The sequence below is a fragment of the Erythrolamprus reginae genome, chromosome Z, assembly GCF_031021105.1.
Source record: "Erythrolamprus reginae isolate rEryReg1 chromosome Z, rEryReg1.hap1, whole genome shotgun sequence".
Taxonomy (NCBI): domain Eukaryota; kingdom Metazoa; phylum Chordata; class Lepidosauria; order Squamata; family Dipsadidae; genus Erythrolamprus; species Erythrolamprus reginae.
The window spans coordinates 111,734,077-111,747,426 of NC_091963.1; the positions used below are offsets into that span (position 1 = coordinate 111,734,077).

At 40.1% G+C, this 13,350-nt stretch overlaps 1 protein-coding gene across 5 annotated transcripts in view; it reads left to right on the forward strand.

Annotated features, from left to right (window-relative positions):
- Window positions 1-2,095: 2,095 nt before the first annotated feature.
- Window positions 2,096-13,350, forward strand: part of TBKBP1 (TBK1 binding protein 1) — a 102,842-nt gene continuing 91,587 nt past the window's right edge. For 4 of the 5 annotated variants that reach the window (XM_070766998.1, XM_070766997.1, XM_070767000.1 and 1 more), the window contains exon 1: window positions 2,163-2,620. The gene's annotated coding sequence lies outside the window, so the exon portion shown is untranslated. Of the gene's footprint in view, window positions 2,621-13,350 lie in introns of all 5 variants that reach the window. The other variant, XM_070766999.1, reaches the window with a different exon arrangement.

The window sequence follows — 13,350 nt, forward strand, 5'->3', positions numbered from 1 at the left end:
TTTCTTGAAACTGCATTATACTCTGTTAAAACACAATCTATTACTACATAACAGACAGCAACCTCCAAGAAATCGTTGAGATTATCCCAATCTGACTAAATAGGACTGAGTTTGATACCCTGTTTGTTTTACTATGTTGTGAGAAACCAGATGGTTTTGAACTATTCATTGTACTATATTTGTAAAAATCATGTGTAGTTATGTAACGCCAGACCTTTTTAAAATTTGTTTTGTTACGCTTTACCAAATAGTCAAAGTTCTTCCCACTATAACGTTCCATCTAAATTGGCAATTTTAAAATGGGTGAACTTCAACTCCTAGAAATGGCTGCAAGCCTGCAACTGGCTAAGGAATTTTGGGAATTGAAGTCCGCCCATATTAAAACTTTGAGAAACACTGAGGTAGGTGAAGAGTTTTGAAATCTGGCTTATTTAAATAAAATACAATGACCAGTTGTTGTCTTGGCTTTATTCTTGGTTTGTAAGGAACAGCATCAAAGATCCAAAGTGGCAATATGGCATTTTCCAGAATTTGTTTGATTGTTTCACCTTCCCAATTTAAGCATCTGTATAGTATACAGCATTAGGAAGAAAGATTATGAGTTGAAAAGAAAGGTTATGAGGATAGCTCTACAAGGAGGGGTAGGCTGCTGCCCAAAGAGGGTGAAAAGCAGTAGAGTAGCGAAAATGGAGCTCCACCCCAGAGCACCCAACTTGCACTGAAAGATGTTGAAAGAAAATGCAGGCCGTCCTGCATAAGCCACGCCCACAGTGTGGTAGTAAAGAATTTGGTAGCCCTTCACTGTATATTCATTCTGCCCTCTACAGTTTGGACAAAATTGTAATGGTGAAAGCAGAAAAAAATAATTGTGAATATGTGGCATTTCCACTATCACTACGTTAGCAGAAAAAGGTCCTGTTTTACACTGTGAAATTACTATAGTAATTAAGTCCAGAATGCCTCAAATACTGTATTCTCATGTGAATAAATGGGGAAAAAAAACACATTGCATCATTACTAGAATTTGATGTGAATGTTTCAGAAACCAATCTTTTTGCTTAAGGGAATTTAAATTTAAGTTAAGTGATTTTGCTTATCAGGAGGTCATAAAAGCTGATCACCCAGAAGGTCAAAAGCTGCAATTGTCATAAATATGAATTAGTTGCCAAGTGTGTGTGAATTTTGATCATATGACCAAAAGGAATGCTGCAACTGTTTAAGTGTGAAAAATGGTTGTAAGTAATTTTTTCCAGTGCCATTGTAACTTCAAACAGTCATTAAATGAATGATTGTAAGTCGGGGACTACCTGTACACAGTTTTAATTATTGTTGCCATGTAGATAATTTTATAACACATACCAGTAGATGGTTTTTGTATGGTTTCAGAAGCTTAAAAATGCATTTATGGTTTGCAAAATAGCTACGCTTTTGAAGTTATATATGATGCCTGATAACATGATTATGCATTGAGTTATAAGGATCCTCATGTTACGTTATCCAATAAAGTGCACAATGTTTTTATGACATAATTTGTAGACATCCTCTATTAATATTTTCTCTTAATTGAAGGGTAGTATGTGTCAGTTTTAAACATGGTAATAAAATTAAGACTTTCCTCTGTTGCATGTATTTAAATGAGCCAATTGGCCTTTGGGATATAAGTAGTTTTCATTTAAAAAAGCCTTTTTGATGTCAGGTATAAGTCCCAAGAGAAGATTTCAAGTCAAAACACACTACTTTGAGTATGGTGGCATCAGAAAGTGGACTATCATCCACAAAAATCTTGAGATAATTAGTCCCAGTGCTAGTAGATCCTGCCAAAGCAATTTGCTTAACAAAAGAATAATCCCGGAAGCTAGATCAGCATGCTTAATGTGTATGGTTTCTAAGAACTATCTGAAGAAAAGAAAACGTATTTGGATTTTTACCCTAACCAAAACTCGAGGCAAGCTTTTTTGAAAAATTCCTTAATGTTATTTGGGTTTTGCCACGGCCAGTTATATTTTAAGGGCGGGGAAGGAAAAGTGCAATTTTTGAAGGTTCTCTTTAAAAAAAATGTAGATACTGTACCTCTTGTTCTGTGACTGTTTCCTGCGTGTGTGTGTGTGTGCGCGTGTTTCTGTGTACGCGCGCGCGTGTGTATGTTATCAGGAGCAGGAAACGAGCTGGAAGAGCGAGCGAGCAAGCATAGAGGCTATTCCAGGCTACCAAAGGAAGGCGGAGGCGGAAGGGGACCATTTTAAATCATCCCCCCCCCCCGCGGCAATAGTGAGATCGCCCTTTCCCCTTTATTTTTGGCCACGGGGAGGTGTGGCAAAGCTGCCTTAGGCCACAAAAGGTGAAGCCACCACGTGGGGTGCGTTATGTTGTAGCCAGTCTGACGGCGGCACATTTTGTGGTGTGAGACGGGGGGGGGAGGGGAATAGGAGAGGGCCGCTGGAAATCGAGGAGGAATAAGAGCCCGAGGAAGCAACAGCCAAAAGAGGAAGAAAAGCACCGGAGAAGCTTCTCCCCCTCTCCCGCGCACCCATCTCCTGCAAGCACCTCCCCAAAACAGCCACTTCCATGGTCTACAGCTGCTAACGATGGATTTTCTTTGTCAAGCAAACTGGGAAGTGATGTAAGTCCAGCCCCCATCTCCTAATCGGGATCAGCCGGACGAACGGGGAGGGGGTTTCATAACGGAGCAGGGGAGCTTTTGAGGGGTCAGGGTGGTGCTGCCTCCCCGAGAATGCGCTCGCTAGGCTTCTGCCGAGGATGATGCCGTTGCCCTCCCGGGAAAGGAACGATCCACTCACATGACATGACCCCCCTCGGGGGGTTGGGGGGACATCGCCGGGTAGCAAACTGTGCGCCCCGTAGTCTTGGCCCAGCGCCTCGAGTCTCCGGGGAAAGGTGGCGGGGGGAGGGGGGATGATGCGCGATTGTTTAGGAGAGAAGCAAGCGCTTCCTCATAGTTATTTGTACCATTTCTCTTCCCGACCCCATCTATAATATTGAACCCTATTATTCTCTTCCTTGGATTTCTTTCTTTTGGGATCAGCTCTCTTCCCCTCTGCCGTCCCCCCCCCCCCAAAAAAAGGTTGAAGCCCTCCTCATCTAATATTTATGCTGACTATCCCTTGCAATGCCCCCCTAGCTAAATCAATTATTACCCCTTCCTCAATTTCATGTTACCCCTTCAACTTTGCTTATCATTTTATATCAAGTTGTTGCACCTGCCTTCCAACCCCATTTCCCCCAGAAGGGCCTGTGATGTTCCACCCCCCCACCCCCCATCTTGTCCCTACCTAATCAAAATTAATGTTGTATTTTTCTCTCTCTCTCTCTACCCAATATGTAATTGTAATTCTCCCCTTTAGACTGTGGGTTGTTCCCTGTTAATTGCTTTCCTGATCCATCACCTCTCTTTCCCTTTCCATTTACCTTTCTAATCCTTGGACCTGCCTACCTCTCTCTTAATCCAATTTTCTATATTAAATTATGTCCTACTCTAAAAAAAAAAAATCTCAATAATTTGACAGCATCCAGGGTTGTAAAGGTTGGAAATAAAGTAGGAAGAAGATAATCAGTATGGGATGGAGCACCCAACAAAGGGGACAATGTCATTAAAGATATACTAGTTGTTTTTTAATAGAAAACATAACTAAAACATCAGTGAGCTGTATAATCTATTTTCTGGCCACTTTGCCTATTACTTGCCATACTGATGGTAGGAACTGTGCTTCTACATTCCCTACTGTATTTACTGCCCTTTCCATCTGCTGTTCCTGTACTTTCCCTGTATGCCATCTGGGCTTGGTGTTTTCTCCCCCCCTCCGCCACCGTCACTTTCCATTGCCTCCTTCCCCTTTTCCTAGCATGCCTGGCTTTGTGAGCCTCCCATATATTTCTTAATGCAGACTGCACCTTCCTTCGATCTCATACAGAATTTTGGTCTGTATCTTGACACTTAATCTTGGATTTGTTCCCTGCCTACCCTTCTAATTACTCAAAGTCAGGATGGCAAACTAAGTGAGAACTCCAGTTGAGTTGCTTGAGTTCCATAATGGAAAAAAGGCAGAGGAGGAACATACTAAATAAGGATCAATTCGACCTATATTGATCTTCTTGTTGGAAGCTACGCTGCAATCCCACTAAATTCCAGGGGTGCCCTTCCCTCTATTCCACATCATGCAGCTATAGGATGGATTGTTTGTTTGATTCTTCCCATTGCTGCCATAATACTTCCACCAAGTTCCTTCTGGGTTTTTTCCCTATTTGTTACGTAACTTTTAAACCTATTCCTCATTCTACCTAATCAAATTCTACCTTATTAGGGTTCAGACTCTGATTCTGACAAAAATGCTGAGAATTTGCTGAGAGTTCTTGCTTGTCCTGAGGTATAAATGTCTGGCTTCCTTTCTATTTCGTAACCCCAGAGGCATTTGATAGCACTTGGATAAGGAGGAACCAAGTTGATTGTGGATGTTTGTTTTGAGTTCTTGCTCATTTTTTCCCTCTGAGCTATCCACATGGTTGACTTTCCTATAAGGCAATGGTGAAATAGTTGGTTCTGGAGGCCAACTTTAGATTTCGTGAATAGCAGAAGGCAAGCAAAAAATGTACTCCCTGAGACATAATAATCTTTCTGTTGATATGAATGGGACACCTATTTAAGGGCATCTGTTTTCCTTGTTCTCAGTGTTGATTATTTCACACAATATGCTTCCCTAGGTATGCCCATGTCACACCAACACTCCGCAGACTGCATTGGTTGCCTATCAGTTTCCGATCACAATTCAAAGTGTTGGTTATGACCTATAAAGCCCTTCATGACATCGGACCAGAATATCTCCGAGACCGCCTTCTGCTGCACGAATCCCAGCGACCAGTTAGGTCCCACAGAGTTGGCTTTCTCCGGGTCCCGTCGATGAAACAATGTCGTCTGGCGGGACCCAGGGGAAGAGCCTTCTCTGTGGCGGCCCCGACCCTCTGGAATCAACTCCCCCCCAGAGATTAGGACTGCCCCCACCCTCCTTGCCTTTCGCAAATTCCTCAAAACCCACTTCTGTCGTCAGGCATGGGGAAATTGATTCCCCTGGGCCATTTTCATTTTATGTATGGTCTGTATGAGATGTATGATTGTTCTTTATATTAAGGGTTTTAAATTTGTTTTAATCATTGGATTTGTATTGTGTCCTGTTATGAGCCAGTCCGAGTCTTCGGAGAGGAGCGGTATACAAATCTAATTAATAAATAATATTGTGAGGACATCTTGAAATTTTGAATGCCAAGTAGGCACCATAGTTAGAGAAGTGATAGAACTGCTCCATAGAGCTGAAATTAGGAGCATTATGAATGGATTTCCCTTTTTAAACTTTTCCTTTATAGATTTTTTTTTTGGACAACAGCTTTGTTGACCTACGAGGCAGTAATTGGTCTAAAGGCACCTGTATACTTCCATTGCTGAAGATGGACTTGTAGCTGAGACTTTTCCATTCTAGTCTATATAATCAGTAACATTTTCTGAGTTTTTGACATGATGTCTGAGGTCATCAAGGATAACTGGAACATATTAGGCAGCACTATACAAGCAAGAGAATAATTAAAAAGAACACAAGATTCTTTTATTGCACTTAATCCATTTATTAGTTACAATATATTTTGTTATATTGAAAATCAGCTTGCCTCTTCAGTGCATGTTGTTGGCAGCATGGGACACGTTATAGAGTAGTAACATCAGTTATGTACATGGTTCTTTCATGTAAACATGCTGTATAACTTTATGAACATAAGAGCAATGGGTACTTGCAGTTTAATATGGAACTCCTCAACTTAGTGCTTGGAGATGGAATGTACAACAAAGTCCTCTGGGACATTTTATCTTAAAAGAGTGCTCCTATTAAGATTACTTGCATATGCCTTTCTCCAGTACACCATCAATAGGATGAGCTTATGCAGAGTAGTTCCTTCTCTCATATTCTTTGTTTTTGGTTTTTTCCTTTCAGTAATCCTTGGTCTTCTGTAGTTATCTGTGGCCACTAAATCTCTTTATTGTAAGTTTTTAAAATAGTAAACTTGTTAAACATTATTATTAAAAAGATAAAACCTAATACAAGAAAAGAAGAACGAAGAAAATGACACTGTAAACAAGAAAAAACATAAACAAATAACTTTTCCTTCATCACAACAAATATAAACAATTTTGGTAACATCAACTTTATCAATTGTATTATTATGTTCTCTATATATGTTATGAGCTGCCCCGACTCCTCGGAGAGGGGCGGTATACAAATCCAATTAAACTAAGTAAACTTTTAAAATATGACAAATGATCTTTTCTTCCCATATCTCTTCTATTAACTATAAAACCTTATTCAGTCCTAGTTGTGAAAGTCTATTAAAGCAGATAAGAGGGATAACATCTATTTTAACTTTGATCAGGTAAATCAACTTTATATTCCTTCCTTTTACTTTTAGCAACTTTAATCCCTTAAATAATGCCCCAGAACTTGATTTCTTTCCATTTTTTTTCTTTGACCCTTCTCATAAAATCCTTCAAGAGTTTAATGAATCCCTTTTGTATACCCAGTGTAAAGCTTATCCAGGTTGCTCTTTTGATTTGTTGTTTATTTATCCCTTTTAATTATGAAAACATCAGCCAGTTTCATTTGTATATCCAGTTTAGCATCTTTTTCTATATAATTTTTGTAATCTATCATTTTTAAATCCAGTTTTAGATCTGTCTCTGTCTGGTTCAGGAAAATTTGTTCCTCTCCAATAACATCTTTTAAACACAATCTATCTTTATAAAGGCAGACACTGTTAAAATTAACTCCTGGGTCAATTCTTCCCAAATACCCTGATGCTTCCCTCTAGTATCCAATCTTCAGAGTTCAAACCTATCATTTTTAAACAAATCAAAGCAACTTTCCCATGGGAAAAGTCTTTTTAATTCAAAGTCTTATTTCAAATCCGTCTGGACCCTTAATCTGTTTATGATGTTCAAAAATCAGTGTTCTCACAATTTCTTGTTTATTCAAAAAAAGAGTGAATATTTTTTAATTAAACATTTACTTATTTATTTTTGCAAAGTGATGAAGGAAATTTACCCAGTCCTGTCATTTGCAAGGTTTCTAATGGCTAAAAAAGTAGTTAGTGAACAATTTCCAAAAGTAACTAGAAAAGGGAAGTGTGTTAACCCTGGCCTGACTATGGTTTGAATGAAGATGGCATTCCCTCGTCTCCCAGAACTCTAAAACTGCCAGATACAAGTGTTTTGTGATCTCCTTGTTGGGAGCAACTCTCTGGAACATATGTGGGAGATCTCAAGTCTTCTCTTTTTCTGGAGAGGAATCCTCATGAGCCTATCTATTCACAAATTTTTGATTCCACTGGGTTATTGGCTCCAATCTCCTCAGTGGAGCTGTTTTCAGTTCAACATTTCTTCTCCAGAAGTGATCTTTATTATACCTTTCATTGACTTCTGGAGCAAAGTTTTCCCTTTGGTTTTATTTTATGTGTACTTCTCCAATATAAGAGATTTCTACCTTTATTTTGATAGTCTTCTAATTTTCATTGCTGTTGGTGTAGGAGATTAGGATGAAGGAAGGAAGCAAAAATAGAAACGTAGCAGATTGATGGCAGAAAAAGACCTCATGGTCCATTTCGTCTGCCCTTATACTATTTCTTTTATTTTATCTTAGGATGGATATATGTTTATCCCAGGCATGCTTAAATTCAGTTACTGTGGATTTACCAACCACCTCTGCTAGAAGTTTGTGCCAAGCATCTACTATCTTTCAGTAAAATAATATTTTCTCATGATACTTCTAATATTTCCCCCAACTAAACTCAGATTGTGCCCCTTTGTTCTTGTGTTCACTTTCCTATTAAAAACACTACTCTCCTGAACCTTATTTAATCCTTTAACATATTTAAATGTTTCGATCATGTCTCCCCTTTCCCTTCTGTCCTCCAGACTATACGGATTGAGTTCGTTAAGTCTTTCCTGATACATTTTATGCTAAGACCTTCCACCATTTTTGTAGCCCGTCTTTGGACCCATTCAATTTTATCAATATATTTTTGTAGGTGGGGTCTCCAGAACTGAACACAGTATTCCAAATGTGTTCTCGCCAGCACTCTATACAGTGGGATCACAATCTCCCTCTTCTTGCTTGTTGTACCTCTTAGCTATGCAGCCAAGCATTCTACTTGCTTTCCCTACCGCCTGACTGCACTGTTCACCCATTTTGAGACTGTCAGAAATCACTACCCCTAAATACTTCTCTTCTGAAGTTTTTGCTAACACAGAACTGCCAATACAATATTCAGATTGAGGATTCCTTTTGCCCAAGTGCATTATTTTACATTTGGAAACATTAAACTGCAGTTTCCATTGCTTTGACCACTTATCTAGTAAAGCTAAAAAATTTGCCATATTACAGATGCCTCCAGGAATATCAACACTATTGGCACATTTTAGAGTCATCGGCAAATAGGCAAACCTGCCCTACCAAACCTTCTCCTATGTCACTCACAAAGATATTAAAAAGAATAGGGCCCAGAACAGACCCTTGTGGCACACCATTTGTAATCAGGCTCTGCTCAGAATACTTGCCATTAACAACAACCTTCTGATGTCTATGCTTCAGCCAGCTACAAATCCACTGAACTATCCAGGGATTAAGTCCAATCTTCACCAATTTATCTATCAGCTCTTCAGGCTTTGCTGAAGTCCAGATAGGCAATATCCACGGCACCACCTTTGTGACATAGTCAAAGAAATCAAGAGATTAGTCTGACATGATTTGCCCTCAGTAAAGCCATGCTGGTTTGGGTCCAATAAATATGCCCATGTCACACCAACTCTCTGCAGTCTGCATTGGTTGCCGATCAGTTTCCAGTCACAATTGAAAGTGTTGGTTATGACCTATAAAGCCCTTCATGGCACCGAGCCAGATTATCTCAGGGACTGCCTTCTGGTGCATGAATCCCAGTGACCAGTTAGGACCCACAGAGTGGGCCTTCTCTGGGTCCATCAACTAAACCAGTGGTCCCCAACGTTTTTTCCACCAGGGACCAGTTTCAGCAAGACAATTTTTCTATGGCCCAGTGGGGGCGGAAAGGGGCGTGGTTGGGGGTGGGATTAAGCATGGGGGTGCTGGTCCTCCCCGCCCCTCTTTCCCGCCATCGTCCTGTGGCCGGCAGAACCTGCCTCCCAAGCCCTCTTGCCCAGCGGGAGCTAAGCGCTGGAGAGAGGGGGTCAGGCTGGCCCTCCTGCCTCCCCCCAGCCAAAAACGCAAAAGCGCCCCGCGGCAGAAGCCAAAAGAGGCTTGAGCCTCTCGGTCCTTCCCGCCCCTCTGTCCCATCCATCGTCCTGTGGCCGGCAGAACCTGCCTCCCGAGGCCTCTTGCCCCGGCGGGAGGCGAAGCGCTGGAGGGAGGGGGTGGCGGCATGAGGGCCGGCAGCTGCTGACTCCACGAACCGGTGCAACATGCCCCGCGGCCCGGTACTGGTCCGCGGTCCGGTGGTTGGGGACCCCTGAACTAAACAATGGCGGGGCCCAGGGGAAGAGCCTTCTCTGTGGCGGCCCCGGCCCTCTGGAACCAACTCCCCCCAGAGATTAGAATAGCCCCCACCCTCCTTCCCTTTTGTAAGCTCCTCAAAACCCACCTCTGCCGTCAGGCACGGGGGAACTAAGATAATCTTTCCCCCTAGGCTTCTACAATTTATGCATGGTATGTTTGTATGTATGATTGGTTTTATAACAAGGGTTTTTAGCTGTTTTTAGTATTGGATTTTTACATTCTGTTTTTGTCACTCCCGAGTCCATGGAGAAGGGCGGCATACAAATCCAATAAATACATAAATAAAATAAAATAAATAAGTTATTATCTTAAATGGTTTTAAGATAATGAAGTTTAAAGAGAGCTGAAAGAAGTTCATGAAAGGAACCAACTATGACTTAGGATTTTATGTCCCATCTGTCCCAGGGCAATCTCAAACCTTTTGATTGTGTCATTATGTCCTGGATATGGAGAAAAGAAATCATTTGCAGATTACCTTTTGCAGTTGGGTAAATGGCTCATTTCAGAATATCCATATGTGGATTTAATGGGAAAACTTGAGCAGTCTAGGCTTTCTAATCTATATGGTTTGGATTGTCAAATGTGTACTTCTTATATGCCTATTTTCCATATTTAATACATAAGTGGAAGGAATGGTCTGTGAACACAATCTTTGGAAGAGTTCCTGGATTTTATCTGGATTTTTCCATCACATCATGTGGATCTTTGTGTTGGCTGCAAATCTTGGCTTTCCTTTCCTTTCATTCACTTATGCAAAATTTCTTGTACTTAGAATATCAAAAATAAACTTGAATGTACCATGTAGTAAATTATTTGACTTGTACAAAGGAGACAGGTGGCTAATTACTGGAGATTTATAGTACTTTGAGAAAGTGCTTCTTTATAAGAAAATCCCCTCTCTTGGTCAAAAGTGCTCTCTGTATATACCATGATGTATATATTATACTATAGATGCGTCTAGCAAGGCATTTATGTATTCTAACAGATGATATTCTGTCATCATTTGCTTGTCTGCAGACTCCTACATTCTACCTAAGTGTGTAACCTGGTGTTGTCATGTCTTAAACACCAGCTGTTTCCCTTTCCTCTTCCATTTTTTTTTCATCTTGTCTGGTGAAGCGTTTTTAGCTCGCATGTTATTTTAGAAACCTGAGTTGGCCTAATAAGACATGTTACCTTAAGATGGAGTAGGTGTTTTTATTTTTACTTCATTACTTTTATTGTGCTTTGCTTTGCTTTATATATTTATAAATGCAGTTTTCCTGATACATTTTTATACGTGGCTGCCATTTTCCCTGTTTCAATGTTGGAGATAAGAAATCGAAGGAGTAAGGTTTACTCTGATCCAAAGATTAATCTGAGGAAGGGGTTCAAAGCTATTCATATTGAAAGATGCAATGCACACATGCATACCAATGCATTATAGTATGTCATTTCTTTCTTCTAGGTTTAAAATAAACCATTGTTTTGCTTATATTTGTATTTTTTCCATTAATGTTTTTTTAAAACACTCCAGACATTGGTGGAAGGATTCCCCCCCCCCCCCAATCTCTCTGATTCTCAATTATATGTTCCTTACAGGTATGGGTAGGCTTTCCTTTAACTGAATGTATTTAAATACAGGTCCCTATAGTAACTGCAACACTCCTTTACAAAGCACAATTTTAAAAATAAATGATTGAATGAAAAAGGAAAATGTCATTTACCTGTAGCAGAAAGTAGCGCATGCCCATGTGCATGCATTTATGCCAATACTAGAAAATACAGTATAAGTTTTAGCTGGTGTTTTGTTTATTGAAGCTACAGCTTTTCTTCTCACCTGGAATGACCTTGAAACTGTAGCATATTGGATTAGCTGGTTGGGTGTGCAAATCTAGATAGCTTTTGACTGCCAGTTGATTTAATTTGGACAGCTTCAGTTTTTTACAATTTCCGTAATTCTTTTCCATTACTACTTCACTTCTATTGCCATCTGCAGATGCAACCAAAATAGCTCTGTGCAATGTAGCTTTAGACAAGTTACCTGAGCTGAAACCTGGAGGCAGACACAGATGCACACACAGACACACACACACACACACACAGGTTTGATGGCAGTGCTTGGTCAGGTTGCTTGGTTTTAGTTCCTGCCCAGCCAAAAGAATCAAGAATGAAACTTAGAGTTCTGAGTACTGAGTTTCTCTCTCTCCTACAAACAGAATCTTGCCAGAATAAAGCAATTATCTGCAATAATGGCAATGTATATTCTGTGACTTATAAGGGAAAGTTCAATCTTGCTGTCTTCCTGCCTGCCAGAGATATTCCAGGCTCTGCTGGACCCACCCTTCTTGAGGATTCCTGATTACATCCCACTACATCCTCTAATTTTTTAAGAAGTTGTGATAATAAGCTTCAATAAATAGGCATGGGGTATTCAACTATCTGATCTTGAATTAATAAGAATGAATTGTAGAATGGTTTAAAAAAGAAAAAGAAAACCTGTTGGTAAATATACATGGAGAGGAAAACGCTCCTAGAATCAAATTCAACATTTTGCAAGAATCAAAAAATAGAGGTAAATCTTGATCTCCAAACTTTAAACTATATTACAGGACAAACTGTTTGTCATTGCTTACAGAAATGATAAAATCCCCCTCAAATAGCAGAACAACACTCATAGTTCCCTCTAAGCTGAGCAGTGAGCAATCGCTCACTTAAAAATCATCATCAACTCAGAGTTTTCCAAACCTGCCCAGAAGCCGAGAGGGAAAGAGTGAGAGGGAAGGAGAGAGAGAGGAAGAGAGGAAGAGAGAGAAACAGATAGAAAAAAGAGAGGAAGGAAAAAAGAAAGAAAAAGAATGGGAGTAAGGAAGAGAGAAAGAAAATCAAAATCTAGTTTGAAACTAGCTCAACTATTTAAGTGGCATTTGGATATTGATAGAGTTGCCCTATTATGAGGTCACTGTTATAGACACACAGTACAGTATTTTATTTTGAAATTATGTGAGGCAAAACAGGGTGGGTTTTTTATTTGTTTGTTTGTTTGTTTGTTTGTTTATTTATTATTTCTGTGCCGCCCAGTCACAAAGGGACTGCCGCTCAGACACTATACTTTTCCGCCCACCCCCCCAAAAAATTAGAGGGAACACTGACAACACTGTGAGGAGCTGGTGTAGTTCATGGGTTTTATAGATACTTATGGTACAAGGACAATAAAGAGTACAAAAATGTTTAAAAAACATAATGCAAAGTTTGATAAAAAGTGTGAAATCTTATGAGCAAAATAATAATTCAAACAACCTCACTGGTTGCCTCGCTTCAGGAGGCTTTCCTGAAGCCTGGGAAGAGCAAAAAGACCTGAAAATCAGCTGGCCAGCACACACATACATGCTTGAGCTGACATAGGGCAACGCCTTGCATGCCCTCAGATATGGCTCCACATGCCATACGTTCACCATCGCTGTATTAGAGCATATACAGGTTAGTCCTCAACGTATGACCACACCTGGAACCAGAATTTCCATTGCTGAGCCAGGTGGTTTTAAGATTTTACCATCTTTTCTGCTTCAGTTATTAAACAGATTACTAAAGTTAAGAGAATCGTGTGGTTGTTAAGCAAATTGAACTCTTCCTCTTGACTCTGCTTGTCAAAACTAACTTGAAAGGTGACGAACCATGATCATATGACTTTGGGATTGTTTTGTCGGGCTCTCTGGTAGACTCCTCCCGAAAATTCATAGGTACAAATTTCAGACACACACACACCTTTGAAAATTCAAAAAAATGTTCTTTATAA